At 38.0% G+C, this 24076-nt stretch overlaps 2 non-coding genes and 1 pseudogene across 2 annotated transcripts; 2 read left to right on the top strand and 1 right to left on the bottom strand.

The window, feature by feature from the left end:
• The first annotated feature begins 975 nt into the window (after window positions 1-975).
• Window positions 976-1082, top strand: LOC120264117. Its single transcript, XR_005537294.1, has one exon. It is a non-coding gene; the product is annotated as a small nucleolar RNA R71 (small nucleolar RNA).
• A 5406-nt stretch (window positions 1083-6488) lies between these two features.
• On the top strand, window positions 6489-6595 carry LOC120264119. Its single transcript, XR_005537296.1, has one exon. It is a non-coding gene; the product is annotated as a small nucleolar RNA R71 (small nucleolar RNA).
• An 11908-nt stretch (window positions 6596-18503) lies between these two features.
• LOC120263074 lies at window positions 18504-21582 on the bottom strand (annotated as a pseudogene).
• Window positions 21583-24076: the final 2494 nt, after the last annotated feature.

Raw genomic sequence — 24076 nt, 5'->3', positions numbered from 1 at the left:
TTGTTTGAACAAACTCATGAACTTCTTGTACTGTTCATCCCTTTGGTCATTCTTTAATCTAGAAGAATAAGGGATTCTTGGCTCCAAAGGTAGGGGGTGCGACCTCCTTCTCTTTGCTTGCTCCCTTCTCAACCTCTATAACCTCGGGTGCGTGTTCATTTGGCTTCTCACTCGGAAACTTACCTTCAACCTCACGAACACTTCTCAAAGTGATCGCCTTCATATGCTCTCTGGGGGTTGGTCTCGGTATTACTAGGTAAGTTTCCATATGGCCTTTCCGATAGAGAGTTCGCAATCTGCCCTACTTGCTTTTCAAGATTATACAAAGAGGTGTTATAGTTGCGAAGTGTAGCCTCAACTGATTGAAATCTTGTATCTGACAATTGCACAAACCTAGTTAAGGCCTTCTCCAAATCGTTCATTCGGGTTTCCAAACCTGAAACTCTGTTTTGCATGTTTGGGGTTTGCTGTTGTTGTTGGAAACCAGATGGCCCTATGACCTTTTGTGGAACTTGGTTGCTCCACGAGAAATTGGGATGACTATTCCAACCCGGATTGTAGGTATTGCTGTATGGATTTCCTTGATACCTCATGCCATTACCCATAAAATTGACATTCTCAACTGAAGATGCATCACCAATAGATATCGAGCAATCGGAGGGAGCATGTCCTCCACCACACCCGGTGCAAGTAATCACAGCCGCTACTCTGTTCGAAGTTAGAAGATCTAACTTCTTACTCAATGATTCTACTTGAGCCGCCAACAAAGTCACTGTATCTATTGCATGAAGACCGGCCACCTTTTTCTTCTCCCAGGCATTCAATTGGTAGTTGTTTAACCCCATTTCTTTAATTAATTAATGAGCCTCACCGGGGGTCTTGCTACCTAAGGTACCTCTTGTTGCCGTATCCAAGAGTTACCTTGTACTCGGATTCAGACCATTATAAAATGTCTGAACAATCATCCACTCCGGAAATCCGTGTTGCGGGCACTTTCTCAGGAGCTCCTTGAACCTTTCCCACATCTCAAATAGAGACTCGAATTCCAATTGCACAAAGGATGAGTTCTCATTCCTAAGCTTTGCAGATTTTTCGGGAGGGAAATAACGGTTAGGAAAAGCTTCTACCATCTCCTCCCATGTGGTAATTGATGCTCTAGGTAATGAGTGTAGCCACTGCTTCACTCTCCCTTTCAAGGAAAATGGGAAGGCTCTCAACTTGATTAAATCATCCGTTACCCCATTTATCTTCAGCATATCACACACCTCGAGAAAGTTCTCTATATGACAGTTTGGATCCTCATCGGCCAAACCATTAAACTGTGCGGATTGCTGCAACATGTGGATGAATGTCGGCTTCATCTCGAAGTTCTGAGCTATAATCGGGGGATGCACAATGCTTGATTGTGTCCCAATAATGAAAAGTTTGGCATAATCGGATAATGTCCGCTACTGCTTATTCTATTATGCCATGTTTTCAGGTTCTTCTACTTCCAAATAAGCTAGATTAGACTGTTCTTGCACAGGTTCTTTCCCTTTGCTTCTCAGTGTACATTCAAGCTCGGGATCTCCTTCAATCAGTATGGAGGGGTTCCCTCGGGTCATAACCTGGAGCTGCACCAAAAGAAAGAATACAAAATCAGAACGATGATAGAAAAGAAGATATGGAATAGAATGAATGAATAGCTAAGAAAACAAAGTGCAAAGTATCTCTAAACGCCTATTCCCCGGCAATGGTGCAAAAAACTTGACACGTCCGTTTATGCGTGTAAACCACAAGTGCACGAGTATCAAAGTAATAATCCCAGATGAGTGGGTATCGTATCCACAGAGAGTAGGGAATAAAGACACTTAAGTTGTTTCTTAACTAATGTGGAAGATGAATAGTGATATGTGTGACAAGATTCATTTCTCAAAAGTAAAATCAACAAGAAAGAGAGCACAAGTAAAGAAGAAGGTAAGGCAATCGATAAAGATGGGGTACCCGAATATTGTTCCTCCTAGGACAATCATTTCAAGTGCAAGAAACCTCTATTATGCTTCCTAATTAATGCAATAGTGAATCGTGGAAATCCTTAATTACATAGTCCCAAATCTAAGGTCAACCATGCCTAACTCTATACATGTCCCGGAGGAGAAATCGAATAATCTCAACACCTCGTACTCGCATAGAATTGCAATGAGATCTAGGGATTCCAAATGATAAACCCTATTCCTATGTATAGACCTAACCCTTTGGTCTAAGTGAAAGATCCCTAGTCACAATTAAGCCCAAGATGCTAAAATCACTTCAACGCTTCACTCCGTTGCACTCGCAACTAAACCCCAGCAGAAGGTTATCCCTTAGCCCATTCACTCTACTATGGACGCAAAGAACTCTTGGAACGTTGAGGTAGGATAGATCACACCGGAGGAGAAAGGGGACGCTCCGCTATCTCTCGACTAACCTTCTTAACCCTATCCAATCTAGCTTTGTCTAACTCTCATGGTGTGTCATTCACTCACATGAGTTACCAAGAAGAACTCTCAACCCTAGTGTCACTCTAGGGGAGTATTCATACAATCAAGCATACAAGATTGGAACTCACAATAAACATTAATTAATTGAAAGCATAATAAAAAGATTTAATGAAATGAATACATCTTAGGGTTCACAAATACCCAAGTACCGACTAGAGGTTTAGCTCTGCATGGAGCTAGATATCATTAATGAAATCGAATGTAAAAATAAAGCACCCATAGAAAACCCCCTCGTTAGTCATGGCGATGGTCTTGTGGAGAGTCCTCTACTCGTCGCAGGGGTCCCTTTGTCTGGTCTTGGATACACCTCGCCGGATCGGTGCCGACGAAAGCTATCCCACTAACCTTCTTCCAAATGCCGCGCGATGTCAGAACCATAGAACCTCTCTAAAGCCCTAGACAATGCCTCTTAAAATCCTAGCTGCCGCCCTCTCTCAAGTTGGGGTAAAGATGGAGAAAAGAATGCTGAAATCGGGGCTGAAATAAGCATTTAAAAGGTTGGAATCAGGAATCCACACACTCGTGTGAGCGCCCCTGTGGATTTTTCACACGCCCATGTGGAATTTCTACACGCCTGTGTGGATTCTCTGTTTTCCTGCTTTCTCAGCCTGCTGTGAACAATACTGCTACAGTATTCTTGCTACAGTTTTTGCTACATTGCCCTACTATAGTACAGTCCTGTAATACTCCCAAATCCATGCTTTCATCGAGGTAATGCAAACGGGCACATGTTTACGTCGTGGATTACTTTGTTTCTACAATAATGGACATGTTGGTGGAGATCTTGTTCTATATGCACAAGTTGGAATGCTTGAATGTGACTACCCCTTGTGCCCCTCCAAATAGTGGTGCTAACTCGAATACGAGGAGGTTGGCAACATTCCCGCATCCCGAACCCGACCTATGTCTTCGCATTTGAACCTTCGCAATATTTCCTCCAAATTGGTGCATTACGACCCACATTGGCTTCTTTCTCTTATAATTGGTCTCACAACCCTACTTGCATGAAAGTAACATAAAGACACACATATTAGCGTTAAAACCCGAGAAATGTAATGCTCAACACAAGGAAAGAACACTTCGTAATCTTATCGCACAAGCACTTATTAGGATTCCAAGTGATAAAACCTATTCCTTGATATAGATCTAACCCTTTGGTCCAGGCGAAAGACCCCTAGTCACAATTAAGCCCTAGAACGAAGGATTACTTTAACACTTCACTCTGTTGTTTGCGCAACTAAGCCCCAGTGCAGTTTGTCTCTTTGCACTTCACACTATTGTGACCGTAAAGAACTTTTGGAACGTGGAGGTAGGATAAATCAAAATCAGAAGGGTAAGGGGACGTTGCGCTTCCTCTCGACTAACCCATCTCGACCATCTCCAGCCTAGCTTGGTCTAACCCTTATGGTGTGTTACTCATCCACAAGGATTACCAAGATATATTCTCAATCCTAGTGTCACTCTAAGGGAAAATCAATTTAACAAGCATTCAAGATTGGAACTTAATTAGAAACATCAATTAAAGAAAAATAATAAAAGATCAATGAAACAAAGTCATCCTAGGGTTTACAAGTCCCAGCACCCACTATGGATTTAGCTGTGCATGGAGCAAGATACAATCAATAATGAAATCGACTGTAAAAGCATGCAATCCATATGTAGAACCCCGTTGTAGTCCGTATCGATGGTCATGTAAAGTTGCCTCATCTTCTCCAAGGCTTCCCTCGTCAAGTCTGGGCAAACCTCGCCGAATCGATGCCGATGAAAGCTCCCCAATAACTATCTTCTGAAGGAACGTGGTGTCGAAGGCTGTAGAACCACTCCAAAGACCTAGCTAAAGCCTCTCCAAACCCTACCCGTAAGCGCCTCCAAAGATGGGGAAAGATGAGAAAAGGCTCCTCCAAAACGTTTGAAATCATGGCTTAAATAGGGCTGGAATTAGGCATCCACATGGGCGTGTGGAATTTCCACACGTTCTTGTGAATTTCCAGAAGTCGATTTCCTGTGAGTTGTGAACAGTAACTGCTACATTACTTTTGTTATAGTGATTTGCTACAGTAGCTGGTATAGTATTTCACCAAAAAATACTCCCGAATCCAAACTTTTCATCGAGGCCATATGAATGGGCACAAATCCATGTGGTAGATCGTGTTCCTTCTTCAATGAAATCACATTGACGAAGATCTTGCTAGTATTGCACAAGTCGGAACACATGATTATGACTACTTTTGTGCCCCTCCAATTTGTATATTTTTTTAACACAATGGAGGGTGGAAAAAAACCCAAATGTCTTTGAGCAAAACTTGTGTTTTCATGTTTGTTCAATCCAAGAACTTCATCAAAAATTGCAAGCATGATCTACTTTTGGTTCCTTTCTTCCATAATTATCTCCATAACCCCAAATGTACAAACAAACATATATACACAAGAATAAGCGATAAAATATGAGAAAAGTAATGCTCAATGTAAGAAAAAAATAGTTCATATTACTTATACATAAGCACTTATCAGAGAGCCTTGGAAGTATGCAAGAATGGCCTACCAAGTATCAATGGAAACTCAGCATCCTTATCAACTTCCGACAACAAAGTCTACAGGAAATATGTACTTGTTAACTTTCACAAGTACATCTTCAATGATGGCCCTCGGATATCTAACAGATTGATCGGCCAACTGAACTGTTATCCAAGTGAGACTAGGCTCTCCCAAGCCTAACTTCTGAAAGAATGTATAAGGCATGACGTAGATGCTAGCCCCAGAATCCAATAATGCTTTCTCTTTACCCAAGTTACCAATATTACATGGAATGATAAAGTTTTCGCGGTTTTTCTTCTTGTTTGATATAAACTTTTGCAACACCGCCGAGCATGAAGCATCCAGAATCACAGATGCACTGTTCTCTAACTTCCTCTTATTGGTTAAGAGGTCCTTGAGAAACTCTGTGTAGAGAGGCATTTGAGACATCACCTCCACAAATGGGATGTTGGTGTGCAACTGCTTGAATAGACCCAAGAACTTCTTGTATTGCTCATCATTTTGGTCGTTCTTTAATCTTGAAGGATAAGAGATTCTTGGCTTGTAAGTTGGGGGTGTCACCTCTTTTTTTTTAGCTCTCTCCTCAACCTCCACTACCTTAGGTGACTCAACTATTATCTTCTCACTAGGGAGCCTAACCTCAACTTCACTATCACTTCTCAAAGTGATCGCCTTCACATGTTCTCTTAGATTGGTCTCAGTGTTGCTGGGCAAACTCCCTTGAGGTTTTTCCGAAAGTCACTTTTCAATTTGGCCCACTTGAATCTCTAAGTTGTGCAATGATGGAGTATGGTTATGAAGTGTGCCTTTAACTGATTGAAATCTTGTATTCTATGACTGAATGAACTTGGTCAAAGCCTTCTCTAAATTGGTCATCCGGTTCTCCAACCTTGAAACTCTATTCTCCATGTTCGGGGCTTCTTGTTGTTGTTGTTGTTGGAAACCCGGTGGTTCATAGTCTTCTGTTGCCCTTGATTACTCTAAGAAAAGTTTAGGTGGCTCCTCCACCCCAGATTGTAGGTATTTCTATATGGATTTCCTTGACCTCTCATTGTATTGCCTACAAAATCCACCTGTTCCACTGAAATGGTATCACCAATAGTAATCGGGCAATCATATAGAGTGTGTCCTCCCCCACACCCAGTGCAACTCATCAATGCTGCCAATCTAGGAGAAGTTAGAGTGTTTAACTTCTTGCTTAGTGACTCGACCTGGACCGCCAATGATATAACTGCATCGATCTTATGAAGTTCGGCTACCTTCTACTTGTCTTGTGTGTTCCACTGATAACTATTCATAGCCATCTCTTCAATGAGCTATCAGGCTTCTTCAGGGGTCTAGCTTCCAAAAATACCTTCTACTACAGCATCAATTAATAGCTTTATACTTGGGTTCAAACCATTATAGAAAGTATAGATAATCATCTACTCGGGGATCCTATGCTGAGGAAATTTCCGCAAGAGATCCTTAAACCTATCCCATGTTTGAAAAACAGACTCCAATTCCGTTTGCACAAAGGAGGATATTTCATTCCTGTGCTTTGCATATTTTTTAGGAGGGAAATATCGGGTGAGAAAAGCTTCTACCATCTCCTCTCAAGTAGTGATCAATGCTTTAGGTAATGAATGTAGCCATTTCTTTGCTCTCCCCTTCAAGGAAAATGGGAAGGCCCTCAACTTGATAGCATCATCGGTGACATCATTAATCTTGAGCATGTCGCACACTTCCAAGAAGTTCTCAATATGATTGTTTAGATCCTCATCGACCAAACCATTAAACTGTGCCGATTGCTATAAAATCTGGATGAAACCTGGCTTGAGCTCAAAACTTTGAGCTATAATCGGTGGTCGTACAATACTAGACTACGTGCCAAGAACTGCGGGTCTTGCATAATCTGAGAATGTCCTCTGCTGTTCATGTTGTTCTGCCATATTATAAGACCCTTTAACTTCTATCTCAGCTTGATTTGCTTGTTCTTACACAGGTTCATTTCCCGGTCTATAAATTCTTCTTCCAATATCTAGATCACCTTAAACCAATGCCAAAGAGTTGTCTCAGGTTATAACCTGGAGCTGTAATCAAAGAAAAAAAACAAATCAGAATGATGGAAGAATAAGTGTGAAATAGAACAAGTGATTAATAGCTAAAATAGCAAAGTGCAAATGCTTCCAAAACACCTACTCCCCGGCAACGGTGCCAAAAACTTGACACACTCCTTGCGTGTGTACCGCAAGTGCATAGGTTATTAAAGTAATAAATTATCCCGATGAGTGTTTAGTCATATCCACAGGGAATACTGCTCGAAAACACAAGTATTACTATCTGACTAGAGTGGAAACCAAGTTGTAATTTGAGTGAACAATATCGATGCAAATGAAAATAAAGAAAAGAGGAAAGAGACACAATAGAAATAAGGAGAGGTAATTGATAGAAAAATTGGCTACACTGACATTGCTCACCCTAGGACTATTGTTTCAAGTGCAAGACTAATCATTATACACCCTAACTGATGTTTAATGAGTCGTGGAAATCCAAATACACATAGTCCCAAACCTAAGGTCAACCGTGACTAGCCCTACACTATGCCCCAGCGTAAAGGGATACTCTCAATGCCTCACACTGCTACAGTACTTTGCATCTCCAAACCCTAGTCATGAGCGCCTCCAAAGATGGGGAAAAAATAAGAAAAATATCCTCCAAAACATCTGAAATCGCAGCTTAAATAGGGCTGAAATCGGGCATCCACACGGGCGTGTGGAATTTCCACACACCAGTGTGAATTTCCAGGAATTGAATTTATGCGAGCTGTGAACAGTAACTGCTATTGTACAACAAACTGCTATAGTGCTTCGCCAAAATACTCATGAATCCACACTTTTCATCAAGGCCATATGAATGGGCACACATCCATGTGGTAGATCACGTTGCGTCTTCAATAAAATCACATTTGATGAAGATCTTGTTAGTATTGCACAAGTTGGAACACATGAGTGTGATTGCATTTGTGCCCCACCAATGGAGGTTGCCACACACTCACATGTCTTTGAGCACAACTTGTGGCTTCACGTTTGTTCAATTTAAGACTTCATCAAAAATTGCATCCACGATCAACTTTTGGTTCCTTTCTTCTACACTTGTCTCCACAACCCTTCATGCACAAAAGAACACAAATACACACTAATAAGTGATAAAATTTAAGAAAAATAATGCTCAATGCAAGAAAAGAATACTTCATATTAGTAATACACTAGGACTTATCAAACTCCCCCACACTTAAGCTTTTGCTTGTCCTCAAGCATAAATGAAACATTAAAGCATATAGAAGGAAAATTGAAAGTGCTTGGCCTTAGGTTCACCATAAGAATGCAAGGGAAGCATTGTACATGTAAGGAAAATTTCAACACTAAATAAGAAAAATCAATGCTCTAGCTAAAAACTTGAATTAAAAAGGACAATAACCCAATATCGTGTAAGTGTGTGTAAACTCACTCAAGTCAACCCAACGTATACTCCTCAAACCTCTAAGTTAGAGGGACTTATTTATTTACAAAAAATGAAAGAAAAGGTAGTAGCTTCACACATCCTCTAAGGTAGCCCTTTTCTAAGCGGCCTCTAAGGTGCTTTCACTCTCTTGAGGTGGGAGCTCTTTCTACTGGGATGGTAGCTTTCAGTCATCCCAACTTATGAGAGTAGTTTCATACTTCATATGTGGTAGCTCTTTCCATCCCCAATGCACAAACAAAACTTCACAAACAACACCCCTTTTTTGATGAAATTAGAACAAGAAACAAACTAATTTAGTCCCTTAAACATTGAACTTGAGTTTCCACAAGGTTTAATGAGTGTGTAGTGTAACAAGTGTCAATTGGAGAAAAATTACTAAAAATCTAGGTACAACTAGAGCATAAGAAAATTCAATGTTAAAAAATCTCCTAAACTTAAGAATACAACCATTGCAACTAAGGCGAACCGCCATTGGCTACATGAGCATGAACAATGAAGCATAAGCACAGAACATATGTAATGTGAACTCCCCCCATACTTATGATGTAGATTGCTCTCACTATACGCATGCAAGTATAATAAAAAAATATTCACAAACAAGTAATAGAGGAAAGAGAAGTAGGCAAATAGAGAGGTAGAAAGGAATCATCCAAGATATGTGGAGTACCCAGATAATACTCCCCTTAGAATTCTTAAGTTAAGTGCAAGACTAAACTTATGCTTCCCTAATTGAGATTAACATAGTCATGGAAATCCAAAAGTACACCTATCCCAAACCTAAGGTCAACCAGTGACTAGTCCCCTATAAGGTCCCTGCAGAGAGAAGACTCTCGACGCCTCACACCACATATGAGTGCTTGGAGTTCTAAAAATTCCAAATGATAAACCCCATTCCTATAAGTAGATCAAACCCTTTGGTTTAGGTTAAAGATCCTTAATACCATACAAGATATAGGAAGAAAGGATGCTCTAGATGCCTCACATCACAAATGATTACTAAGAGCTCTTGGAATACAGAGATAGAGTAAATCAATCCGAACGGGAAAGGGGATGCTTCGCTACCTCTCAACTCGTTCTCTCGACCCTCTTCAACCTTGGTAAATCTATCCTAGCGTCACTTTGTCAATAAGATGAATAGGTGTAGTTCTCAGCCTTAGTGTCGCTCTAAAGGAAAACAATCATAAAGCACACAAGTTTTAAACTCAAATGAATACTCAATTAAAGAAAGCAAATAAAAGTCAACAAAAAAAATAAATCCTAGGGTTAACATGTCCAAGTACCTACGAAGGTTTACCTCTCCATAGAGCAATATAATAAGAAATTAATCAATCAATAAAAACACATGAAAACCATAAAGAAACCCTCTTTAGATCCGTGCTGATTGTCTTCAAGGTATACTTCAACTTCGACAAGAGTTTCTTCAATGAAGCTAGGGTACACCCCTTTGAATTGATGTCGTTGGTGGTTCCCCTTATGGCTATAATGATGAATGCATCCATGAAAGCTCATGAAGAAGCACTCCCTTGAGTGCGAAGATCTCCTCTCAGAATCCCTAGCCAACATCAACCCAAAACTTGTGGAAAAATATGTGAAAACCTTTCGTTGAGTGGCCTTTTAAAGATGAAAATTGGGCGTCCACAAGGCCTCGCCACGCCCTTGTGGAAGGTGTGTGAAGTTCTGTCAGGATGCTACATTATATCAGCTATAGAATTTTACCACAGTACTTAGCTACGTTTGTTTTTCTATAGTGTTTAGCTACATGACAAACACCTAAATGCATGTATTTCATACATATACCTTTTTTACTATCATATTTGATGAATTGATGCCTTTTGTAGTTTAATTAGTTTCATTCATGTTACAGGTCTTAAAGAAGCCTAGGTGAGCTCAACAGTACAATTCAAGAAAAAATGACAACGAAAACAATGTTTTAGAGCTCAAGGTAATGTACTAATCATTGTAGCAAGCACTGTAGCATGCAGGACTGCAAAAATCGTAAAACCTCAGGTTTTCCTTTTGGGCAACCATGGAGCTATTACAATGCCAGCAAGATAGTTAGAGATTTTTCATACTGACTGTAGCATATTTAGTGCAGTAAATTTATTGTAGAATTTTAGAAGGATTACTGTAGAATTTTACTAAAGTTTTGGTAGAAATCCTAAGGACCTTGTGGGCATCCTTGCACCCACAATCCAGGCCGTGAAGAGAACTTTACAAGGATTTAAGAGGGTTTCTAGGGCAAATATGTGGGATCTTTTCTTCTTTGGCCTCTTTGGCCACCGCCCTACCCTTCTTGGGGCCATTTTCTAGCAATCTATGCCGCATTTCTTCACCAAGATGGAGGCAAACATTGGAGGAGAAAATAGGGGGAAGATTCAAGGCATCAAAGCGTTATTTGAGCAAAGATCCTGGTGAACCTTCAAGATTTTCATCTATCCAGGGGGATCTAAAGCTAGAGGGAGTATTTCATGCTTCTTTTCTTTTTTATTTGTTCCTTAGTTGTGTAAGTGTTTCTCATTCATGAGAAACTAACTTATTTGCGATTTGGCCATTATAAACTCTAGGGTTTCTTTGTTGTAATTTGGATGATCATCTTTGTTGATTTATTGTTGGATGTTGTATGTCTTTTATAGAATCATGTAGTTTGTGTTTCTTTCTATGTGTTGTTGGATTTTTTAGATTGCATTAGAACTATATGGTTCAAATTCTAGTTCATACTAGGAGCACGGGATGTGCCCTTGTATTTGACTAGTATAGCTTGAAAGGGATCCACGTACCAATACACCGAGGGATTTGGGTATTCGGTACTCCTCTAACTTTTTGGGTTGGACTAAGGTATTGAGTATTGATCCTAATTAGAGGTCTCCTAAAACTCAATGCGATTGTAGAAGGATTTGGTCAGAAGAGATTCTGAACCAATACTTGTATGGGAATAGTAGTAATCACAGAGGGATTTGGGATTACCTACTTTAGGAGTCTCTTGGCCGAAACTACCATCACGCCATTTTATCTAGAGTTCAGGGCTTAATGACAACCCTAGGGGATTCCATATTAGTGAATTATTTCACTTTCTCTTTTTGCAATTACTATTTATCATTTGAAGTTTTAACTTTGGAAATAGACAAAGGAGAGAAATAGTAGCTCCCTGGCCTCGTGAAATACAACCCGGCCCTGTGTCACACACACAGGGTATTACTTTACAACACCGTGCACTTGCGGGTGATCACATTACTACAGTACTCACCAATTACCTTTGGGAGGACAGACGGCCTTGTGGAAGAGTGTGTGTGGAATTTTGTCAATCTAAATGGCTGAGGTAATTTCTGAAAACTGCTAGTACACAAACACATTATTGATTACGTCCACTCCTGACATGTCAATTGGCTTCTAAAATCTCAAGAGTTGTGATGAGTGCAATTCATATCGTGGTTTACTTATTCGTAATTCATGCGTTTGCTTACCTCTTAGCACTTTTTAGATATATATGATGCTATTCTGGGTATATTTTTTTATGTACAAGAATTTGGGGTACAAAGAAATTAGGAAAGAAATTAGGGATAGAAATAACCAAAGAATGCAAATTTTTCTAAGTGTCCAAGGCAAGCATGGGTAGAGCACGGTCATTCTCTGTCCCCATGATTATCACTATTTGAAGAAGCCTGAGCGGCTGATTAACCATGAGGGTGCTTCCAATGGGATCACGGTTAGAGCATGGTTGTGCTTTCTCGCTTGATTATTACTGAAATGCAGTCAAAGTGGAAGCACGCTTTCCATGCCCCTTGCATGGGCCTTCTCAAGTTGAGCACGGGCAGAGCACGATCATGCTTTCCTTGTAATTTTCTCTGGATGACACTTAGTCATTTCATTCGGAAGCCCTAAGAAGACCATGGTCCAAACAAGACTGTGCATAGACCATGTTGAGCCCAAAAATCCCTTTTTAACTACCAGATCTAGGGTTTCATCTTTTATCTTTAGTTCGGAGGTTTTCATATCTATGGAGAAAGCACTAATGAGGACAATGATCAAGCTTCACCACACCATCTAAGGGGATCAAGTTCGAGTAGAGGCATTAGAGAAGTGGAGTTAGCTCATCCATGAAGCTTTTCAAGCTCAACCAAGAAGATTTTGTAAAGGGGGGAAGTCATGATTTCTCACCTTAATACATTCTTCCTTTCTTCTCAGTTATATGAAATTATGAGGGGCTAACTCTTCCACGATGCCGCAGGATGCTGAACTATGTTGCTTAGTGTACTTTGATTACTTGTTTTTAATATCTATGGAGTTCTGATGCACTTTTTTTCTTATTCATATGTTTGCATAACTTGGCGTGCTTGAATTGCATAGTTGCTTGTGTAAAACTTGGTGTGTGTGGATTACCGTTATTGTGATTGCCTTGTGTAGTTGCAAAACTTGGTGTGTATAAAACCCGTAGTTACACTTGCAAAACTTGGCATATTTAATAGCCATAGATGCTACATTACTTTAGAGCACCCATAAGGATCTGAGGATGTACTTAGTAGACATTAGAAACAAGTCAGTTGATAAGTGCTTGTGTATTAGTAATACAAATTATTCTTTTTTTACATTAAACATTACTTTTCTCAGATGTTATCGCTTATTCGTGTGTATTTGTGTTCTTTTGTGCATGAAGGGTTGTGGAGACAAGTATGGAAGAAAAGAACCAAAAGTAGATCATGGATGCAATTTTTGATGAAATCTTGGATTGAACAAACGTGAAGACACAAGTTGTGCACAAAAACATGTGAGTGTGTGGCAACCTCCATTGTGCTCGAGAAAACATACAAATTGGAGTGGCACAAAGGCAGTCACACTCATGTGTTCCGACTTGTGCGATACTAGCAAGATCTTCGTCAAATGTGATTTTATTAAAGATGCAACGTGATCTACCACATGGATGTCTGGCCATTCATGTGGCCTCAATGAAAAGTGTAGATTCAGGCGTATTTTGGCAGTCATTATAGCAAATCACAGCTGCATACTGTAGCAGTCATTGTAGCAAAATTAATGCAGCAAATCACAGCTTGTAGAAATTCAATTGCTTGAAATTCACACAGCTGGATGAAAAATTACTGCAGCAAGGCATTGCAGCAAAATGACTATAGGAAAATTACTACAGCAAGTTACTGTAGTAATTACTGTAGCTGTCACTGTAGCAAATCACAGACAGATGGAAAGTGTGTGTAGCAAAATTACTTTAGTTGTTCTATGGCCTTTGGCACCACGTTCATTCAGAAGATAGTTATTGGGGGAGCTTTCGTTAGCATCGATTCGGCGAGGTATGCTCTTGGCTTGACGAGGAAACTCTTGGAGAAGATGAGGCAACTCCACAAGACCATCGATACAGACTACGAGGAGGTTTTACTTATGGATTGCATGCTTTTTCATTGGATTTCATTATTGATTGTATCTTGCTCCATGGAGAGCTAAGCCCCTAGTCGGTGCTTGGACTTGTAAACCCTAGGATGATTTTGTTTTATTGATCTTTCATTATGTTTCTTTAATTTATGTTTTTACCCAGTGATAGGCTTGCGTGTTAACCCAAACTATCAAACCCTTTGATCTATTTCATCAAATGAAATGTTGTTAAAAACCCTAAAACTCACTATTAGTTGATTTGTTCTATCAATCAAACTAATCAATTATTTACATAGAATTTTAAAGTTTAAAACAGAACAATTATACCAAAAGCAATAAAACAATCATACCAAAAGAGCACATATATATATGGCACATACTAAAATAAGGCTAACAAAACAATTTTAAAAACTTATAAATGGATGTATGGCCTAAAATATATATACATATATATAACAGATTTTAAAATCCTAATAAAATCAAGATTTGCAAATAAGAAATAAAATCTTTCTAAAAATAAGCATGATCAATTATTTCCTAATCATATTAGAAAATATTAACTAGTTAATCGGATTAAAAAAATTAACAAAATATGGACCTATCATCCTATTCTATTAGCATACAATGTCAATCAAAATAATATTATGAATAGATCTAACATGTAATCCTATAGGCATACAAAACCTGTCCCTGCTACCACTGTTGGGATCTTATTAGTCTAAAAAGGGAATTACCATGTGAAAAATACATGCCAAAACGCACCGCATAACAGAATTTTTAATGACAAGTAAACATGATAAAACCCTAGCATATGCCAGAACTAGGATTAAATTCTCAATAAATAGTTAATTAAAAGTTATACCTTTATTTTGATGACTATTCTGAATGCACCCTAGTTTCCCCAAAATCAACAGGAATTGCGAATCGCGACTCCCCTCTACTATCATGTACACACGAACGCCTCTAGGAATCAAGTAGGTATGCTAGTATCTCAAGAAACAACACTTGTTTCTTGGTTCGAATAGCAAGCACCCGATATTTCAAGAGAAAAGGGACTATAGACGGCGGGATCCAACGCGGCGACCAAGGAAGAAGAGTGGATGGTGGCTAGGGTTTCTTAAGAGGTAATGTCTCAATCACTCTATCTTTTTTTTCTCTAGCATCTTCACATTAGGGTTAGACCATCTATTTATATTCGAAACCCGAAAACCTAATTTACAAAAAAAACCCTTCACTGCTAATCAAATTAGGAATCTCTTTTTTACTTGATTAATTCAACCATTTTAATTAACCAAATCGATTAGATTGGATCAACACTTAATAATACCCAACCCAAATAAGCTATTCGCTCCACCTAATTTAGGTTTTTCACCAAAACCCTTGATAGGTGGTCTAATAAATAACAAATACTGAACCTTAATCCCGGTATTCTTTGTGTACGATCCTGTAGGTCCATTTAACATCAGCAATGAGCTTAAGCAATTTTAACGCTCATAAATCATAATTATTCTCTAGCAAGATAATACGATTACCTAATATTAAATGAAGGTTAATTTCAAGAATTAACGAAACCTATCGGAACCTCATACAATCTTTTGCCACTGAATATCTTAACTAGCATAAGGCATGAAGCAAGTCATCCTTATTTTAGTGCTAATTAATTTCTTGATCTCTTAGTGAAATGACTTGGTCAAGTAAATGATAACTCTTATAATTTCACTTGGGTATGGTCATGCACTACTCAGTCTCACTAATCAAGTAGGTGGTGATATTCACTCTCTACAGAGAAGGGCAATCCCTTCACTTGACTCATGTCTCTCAGCATGAACCGTGACATGCCCAAACATACCCATACTTGTCACTCAGTTATGAATAACATTAGGCGTAAGTTAAAGCATGCAAGGATCCATCCGAGATCCATAGTGATTTCAGCTCGAAGGATTCGAGTACAAGAATTGCTTGAGAAAAACACTTATGACTTTACAACCATGTAGTGTTCTCAAGAGTGGATCGATCCAGGTACAATGTTCTCTAACATGTATCTATGTCCTTTGATTGATATCCCATATCCTATGACCCTTAAAACAAGGCCATCTCATAAAAGGCATATTAGTCTTAATTTATTTTCATTCCCATGAAAATAATCGACTAGGGATATTTAGAATATTGTTCTAGTCTATGCTTCAATGTTTTACTATCCAAATCACGCATTTGATAACTTGAGTGGAACCAATATCCAAGGATATTTTATCTTATTAACTATGCACAGAAATAATTATAGATAAAATGATGCCTCATAATAATTATCCAAATAATAAGAGTTCATATAATGTATTGGGGCTAGGACTTACACTAACAAAAAGCTAATGAATTGTCATCTGTAGATAAGTGATGACCTTTTCATAATTGTGTTTTAGGTGTTTAAAGAAAGAATTCATGATTAAGAAGAAGATTATTGATAAGTGCTTGAGTAGACATATTTTTCTATATATTTTACATGCATTGAGCATCATTTTTACCATGGCTTATGTCTCATATTGTTTATTTGGTATTCTTTTGTGCAATTAGGTTGTAAATGCCTTGAAGAGTCAAAAAGGAAGCAAAAATATGCTATAAAGACACAATGTTGGGAGTTTTTCTTCAATTCATAGACCAAGAAACGAGAGGAGTTCATGAACGTGGAGATGTGTGCCAACGTCCAAGGAGATTCAATCCAATTTATTAGTTGGAAGGGCACAAAAGCAGTCACATATTCATGTTCCTTCTTTTTGAGAAAGATTGCAAGACCTTTCAAGAATGGGTCAATGAAGAAAAGTCTTATAGCCTACCACATGGACATGTGCCCGGTCATATGGGCTCAAGAGAAGAGTGTTTGGACCTCGGTTGTGAAGAGTATTGTAGTTAAGTACTGTAGCAAAAATACTGAAGCATTTTACTATAGCAGTACTATAGTGGAATTACTGTTCACACAGCCGCGTGAAAATTCCACGCGACCACGTTGAAATTCCTACAGGCTACACGGTCACATAAGAAATCCACATAGGTTCGTGGAGGCACGTGACAGACGTAGTTTGTGCTTATAAATAGCCCTCTTGCCCTATTCTTTGACATCTTTTGTGCGGCTCCAGAGCGGTGAGATATCTAGGTTTGGAAAGGAGGTCTTTGCGAGTTTGGATGGTGTTCTTCACCAACTTTGATAGTTTTCTTCGCCATCATAGCACTTGGGTAGCTACCGGCTACCTAGCTTCGAAGAGGAATCCTTCAAGACGTTGAACTACCCATCAAGGCCAATCATCACAATTTCAAGGGGGTTTTCTCTATGGTTTAAATTGTTATTCATTGTATTTATCTTTGTTTAGTAACTTGCTCCATGGAGGTCTAAACCCTAGTAGGTATTTGGGCATGTGAACCCTAGGATCTTGTCTTTTGTATTGATTTGCTTTATAGTTCTAATTAATCCGAGTTGATTTGAGTTTTAATCTTGTGTTTCCATTGCTTGCATGTTTTATTGATCCTTGTGGTTGATTCTCTATGCATGATTTGTTACTTTGATGAAAGAGATCTCTATTAGAGTTAGAACTCCAAGGTTAAAGAGGGATAAGCGAGTGAGTCATAAGATAGTGGAGTGTCCCCTTTCCCCTCAGTTGAGTGTCTCCTATCTCCATATTCCCTAGACTCTATGCAACCATATATGGTGTCAGACGTGAGATTGAGAGATTTCTCCACCGGGACTTTGTAGGGGGTTAGGAATCCTTTCGCTGGGAATTAGGGTTGGACCTATCTTTAAGAATTAGTTTCACTCTTACGTATCCCTAGAGCTTATTGCGGTCATATGGGAAGTGAGGTGTTGAGATTGAGCGATTTCTCCACCGGGACCTTGTAGGAGAATAGTGCCAGTTGCTTGGAGATAAGGACCGGTTGTTATTGGATTATTTTGAATCATTAGACTAGGTTTAGAAGCATTTAGAAAGTCTTGAACTTCATGTTAGATCCTAGAAGAGCATTTCCCGGGTACCTCATTTTTATTGATTGAGATCTCTCTCAATTTTACCCTAGCATATTCGTCTCCAGTATTCATTTCTTCACACATTAGATCACCACACCATCCCATTTATCATTAGGCTAGATAGCAGAGAAGTAGTTAGTACTAGTAACCCTGTTACCTGTGGATTCGACTACCCAACTCACCGGGTATTTTATTACTTCGACACTCGTGCACTTGCGGTTCACACACGCAATTTGGATACGTGTCAATTATCATCTAGACAGGGCAAAATCCCTTTTGATCACATTCCTAAGTATCAAACCAAAGAATTTGTTACTAGACTTCATCTTCTACATTTGCTATTTTATAGGCTCAACATGGACCTGGAAGTCTCCGAAGTTACCGTAAGTAATCTTGATGTGTCTGCTATATTCTTCACAACTTCATATTACCATAAGTAATCCAAAGTTACTGTAAGTAATTTATGTTAATAAAGTAAAATTCAAACCTGTAGAGTTTTTGAGTGAGTTTATAAAGAAAACCTCAACAAACCCTTTAGCTCTGAGTTTCACCATCTCTAGCTACTACTCTGGCACCAGCCTCGGCTCTAACAACTTCTTGTTCTTCTCAAGTGCGGCAGCAACTTTCTTAGGCATGCACTTCTAGTCGTGCTTCACCTGCACCTTCATGGCTTTGAAGAAGAACCTAATTTTCCTAGCCTTCTCAGAGACATTGGGCCTTGCCCCGAACCTCACCGATGGAGCCAACTTCACGAAACCCTCCACCACCACCACCGAGTGCACCTCCTAAAAAAGATCTTGCAGCGAGCCCTCAAAGCAAACCAGGATGTCAATGATGAGATCGGTAATGACAAACTCCATCGTTGGGATGAAGAGGGGTTCATGACACTACCCTTAAAGACAAGGCCACCAAGTGGAACGGGACTTGGACGGATTGGGGCTAAAATTTTGTAGGGCATCGGAGGGGGTGATGTAGAAAGATGAGTTGGTTCTAGAAAATAGCGAGGATGATGACGATGAAGCCTGCAATGCAATCGAATTTCAGTGCATAGGTCCAAAGCCGCCGGGACTAGAGCTTCTGTGCCTTAGCACAATTGTTAATTGGGCGAGGAAGGGAGGGTGTACGGCGAGCGGGGAATGTGGAAAGGCCTCGAAGGAGGTAGTGTTCTAGGTTTTGGGAGAAATGGGGCGGAGGAGGGTGGTGGATCGGAGGAGATGGTGGAGGCGGATGGCGAGGAGGCGAGGTACCATGGACTCCGAGAGAGGTCGAGATTGAGAATTCTGGTGGTTTCAGTGGCTTCGTGTTTTTGTTAGAGTCCTATTTTGTGTTCTTTTTTAATTTCTAGAACATTTTTTAAAAAATTTTATTATTTTTTTAATCTTGTTTTTATTTTTCTAATTTCTAATTTCTATAATTTACTTGTTACTTAGAGTTCAAGTTTTTGCGAATATTGGTCATAATATTGGCAATTTGTTTTTTTTTAATTTTTAATTTCAATACAAGCCTTTATTTTTGTTTTTTTGTCTTTTGCTTGTTTTCCAAATACTTAAAAAAATTTATGAATATCCAATAACGGATCTTTTAGGGTGTATCAATTTTTATTTTTTATTTTTGTTTCCTTTTTTTATTTTTGCATAATTTTGTTTTGATGTCAAATTTTTAAAAAAATATTTTTGGATATGATAACTGTTGCATATATTAAAAAACTGAAAACACAAGACACGCTGAATTAACACTGACACTTTATTATTATTTTTTGGATATACTAACTGTGGTGTATATTAATAACATGAGACTAGTATTTCATAGATAAAAAATATCTCATAAAAATTATATATGTTGATAATCTTCCAACAACATAGTTGCAATTTCATTTTTACACAACTGCCATTTGATATAGCATACTTGGTATCAATTACGAAAGATGTTGCATTTGTTGATTCGGAAAACTGAAAATAAATTTTGGGTTCAAGTAAAAATTAAAATCAAAGGGTGGAGAAAGGCCTATTGAGAAATAGTTATAATTTTTTTAAATATGTTATACCTAATTTATAAAAATTAGTTAGTCAAACAATAATTTTCACAAATACTTTTTAAAAATATAACTTTTTTATACTGCATAAACTAATTTGTAAAATATCAATAGTCCAGAATTATATAAATATTTTTTATAAAAATATTTTTTAAATAGAGAACCGAAGAAAATGGTTTCATGAAGGGGAAACGGTAAGAAGAAATTTTAAACATGAAAAATATTATTTTATTATTAAAAAAATAGAATGTCAAACATGTTTTTATTAGTTTTGTTTTCATGTTATATTAAAAATAAAAATAAAACAAAAATAAAATTGGCAACAATGTCGAACAACCAAAGCGTCAACAAAGAAAAATAAATTTATCAATTTAGCACAAATTGTTTGCTTATATTCATTAGCAGTAAACATAAAGTTACCAATAATACCAACTTGAAGGGGAATTTCATCAATTCAGCACAAATTGACAAATTAAAAAAGAAGCTAATTTTTTTTTGTAAAGCTGCCACCTCGTGCATTATATAGGGGCATACTTGTAATATTAATCAAAAGTTGTGCCCTATTTTAATCAATAGGTGATGTGTACGATACACAAAAATAAATTACTTTCACGAGCTTACTCGCACAAGTAAAAACACTCTTTGTAATTTATTTATTTCTATCATTTATTTTAAACAAATGATTTTTTGACTTATTTATTAAATTGATTGATTTTGTCATGTGTAAGTATTAATTTTATGAAAATTATGCATTATTTTTGCATATGCAGTGGCTCTTTTAAACAGTTGCATATCATAACACATATGCAGCGATTACAAAAAACGGATGCCTATTATAACCCATATGCAGTGGTTATTGAAAACAACTACATTATAATACATATGCAACGGTTATAAACTGTTGTTATTTTAACATTTGCATCGATTGTATAAACCGCTACATATCTATCTTCTTATGTAGTAGTTTTACTATTGATTAAATCAAATGTAATACTTACTTGAAAATTTGCCTGTAACGGTTTAAAATCGCTACAAAACCACTACGATAGATAACCTATTGTAGCGAATTTATAACCGTTGCAAAGTAACCGCTGCAAAAGTGCAGTTATGTAGTAGTGAACTCAAGTTCTTGATAGAAATAACTAACATTAACTTACTCTAACTGACTCATGCATAAAAATAAAGAGATTACATAATATTTAATACTATAATAATAACTGCATATTAAGACCAACTTTCATTCCTTTTGTGCTCCACTTCACCCATTTTCATCCACGTTCTTCACTGCCAAGTCTAGCTTCATATATGGGCTAACAAGGAAGTCATCATTTCAACAAAAGTACAAGTAGACAAGTCCTTACTTTCTTCAATTGTAGGCACAACATGATCGAATTTTGACATTAAACTCCTTCATACCTTACAACAATTTCACTACTCACAGTTTCACCATAAGACTTCATTTGGTTAACAGTCCCAAACACCTTAGACAAGAACTCTTGCACAGTTTCTTTGCCTTTCATTGCTAGAGTCTCAAAATCACTACTAAGAGTTTGTAATTTTACAAAAATTACCTTCTTGTTGCCCAAATATTCTTGATTCAAATCCCCCATGCTTGTTTGGAGATGGTAGCTACTAAAATTCAAGGAAATATATCATCAACCAATACTAACTAGATGAGAAGCAAGGGCTCTGTATCCTTTTTATGATTTGTTTGCAATCGCTATGGTAATTTTCACATTTGAAACATGGAATTAAGGGTTGTGCTGCTTAATTGGTTCCAATGCTTGCCATAACTTCTTCTCAATTTTGGATTTGCCTCATTGTGTTTGGCTCTAATACCACAAATGTTAGAAAGAAAGGACAAATTTTGAGACAAGTCAATGGCTTTATTTGAAATTTCACTGCACTATTGAAAACATTATGTGCAAGGCTTTTAATAATGTTAAAAATGTAATAAAAAGATGCTAAACAATAAACACATGACCTAAAAAACATGCTAAACATAACTGACCATTAATATAATTGCTAAAAAATTAGAAATGTTCTAAAACATTAACTGAAATACATAAAACGCATGCTCCTAAAATTCAGCTATTAATATTTTTTAATCATTTTATCAACGGAAGAAAAAAAAAATATACTAGGTAGAAAATTAACAATTTGACGTACCAAAACACTTATAATTCAATTTGGACAATTACTTATCCAAAAAAGTTTCTTGGGTTTTGATTGTTCTTTTAATTTCATACTTTAACAAATATTCAATGATAATATTTTCAATCCTTCTTATCTTTGATTTCCACATTGAATTCCTATAATAACAAAACCCATCTTATTAGTTGTAGTTAGGGCCTTTATTTGCAACTTAGATTGTTAATGGTTGCATGGTCCATACATACCACTATTTTAAATACAAAGATCAAAAGATAGAATTCATGTAGGTGTAGCCTTACCACAATCAGTAATTCTTCCTCTTTTGTTTTTTTGTGAGAAAGGAGCTCGAAAGCTATATTATTGGAGCACAAAAAGAGAAATACAAATAATAGAAAGAAAGGAGAAAAGACCAAACAAAGAACAACAACAAAAACAAATAACAAATGAACAACCTAGAAAACAAAACCAAAATCCCTAAAACATTTCATGATCTAGTTGGGAAGATCAAGACCCTAAAAAAACCATAGTTAAGATATGCAGATTAATTAACACCATGTAAAGCTAACTTAAGAGCTGGGGAAGCCCAATTCTTTGGAATAATATAAGTATTAGGACTGCCTACCATGATTAGAAGCTGATTAATGCTCAGAATGACAGAATCCACGAATTCATTCTCCTGCTACTCGATTGATGATTCAGATTTAAAGTTTTGCAAATTTCTAGATTATTCACTAACAAATGCCTCACATGAAGTCATTCATTCACTCTAACTTGGAGAGCAATGTTAAGAGCCAGCATCTCAGCTTCGACATCTGTCTTGGCACGAACAGAGTGAAAACCTGCCATTGAAAGTAGATAGTTAAAACTAGAGCTAAAGAAACCTGCTCCACCTACCTCTTCGTTACTGCATTCCAAAAACTAGACATGAATAGAAAGGGGCCATCTGCATTTGAAAAGTTATTAAGGAGTAACTCTTCACTGTTGTTGTAGAATTACATTAGGCATGATCATTACCTATAGTAGATGATAAGAGCCTAAATGTATGTATTTATATGTTGGTTTTGTATATGCTTGCATGCTATTTTAGATTAATCAGTGCTCGTTTTTCACTTAAATTGGTTATTTTCTTGTTGCAGGGCCCTCAAAGAAGCTTAATTGAGCTCGAGAACGCAATTGTGGTGAAATCGAGCACCAAAAAAATCATGTTCTTGAAGCCAAAAACATCATAGTGCGGTTTTTTTGTAGCAAGGAACTAGGGGCCCCTACTTGGATTAGGTCGTGAACCTCGCGAGCATCTGCTGCGCCCAGCACCGCCCGCGTGGGCACTGGAGAATTCCGAGCCCAGTATCGTAGACGATTCATCGTAGCGAAAAATCATCGTAGTTGGTTATCGTGAAATGTAGCACCGACCCGGGTTTTTTTGCGAGCGGAAGGACGAGTGAGCCACGCTGGGCGCGACGCGGCCCGTGCGCAGGCCGCGTGACTCGGGGCAGATGATTTTTATGTAAAGCTAGGGCTTGTTTTGTGGAGGGGGAGGGGAGGGGGGACCTCTTCTTCCTTCTCCATCATCATATCTCCTTCCCATATTGGAGGCTCTCGGCGGTGGCAACTTCACCGGAGCTAATTGAGGCCAAATCCGACGATCTAGAGAGGGAAATCAAGGGAGAAGCGTCATTGGGCAAGATCTTCATCGATTCCACCTTTGAGAAGCTTGGAGACGACGTGGGAAGCCGCCCTTATTGCGGCGTTTGTGGAAGACATCCGCGGCCTTCCTCTTCCTCCTCTTGTTCTCATTGTTTGAGGGAGTTTTTTATATGCATTTGTTAGTTGTTTTCATGAGCCTATCTTGTGTAGTTTCTTATATGGACGGCTAAACCCCAAGGTCACCGGATGTCGGTGAACCTTGGGGTGAACTTGTGTTGTTGAATGCTTTGATTCGCTTAATGCATG

The sequence above is a fragment of the Dioscorea cayenensis genome, chromosome 6, assembly GCF_009730915.1.
Source record: "Dioscorea cayenensis subsp. rotundata cultivar TDr96_F1 chromosome 6, TDr96_F1_v2_PseudoChromosome.rev07_lg8_w22 25.fasta, whole genome shotgun sequence".
NCBI lineage: Eukaryota > Viridiplantae > Streptophyta > Magnoliopsida > Dioscoreales > Dioscoreaceae > Dioscorea > Dioscorea cayenensis.
Note: the sequence above shows the minus strand (reverse complement) of the source record. Positions and strands in the feature narration are given on the sequence as shown.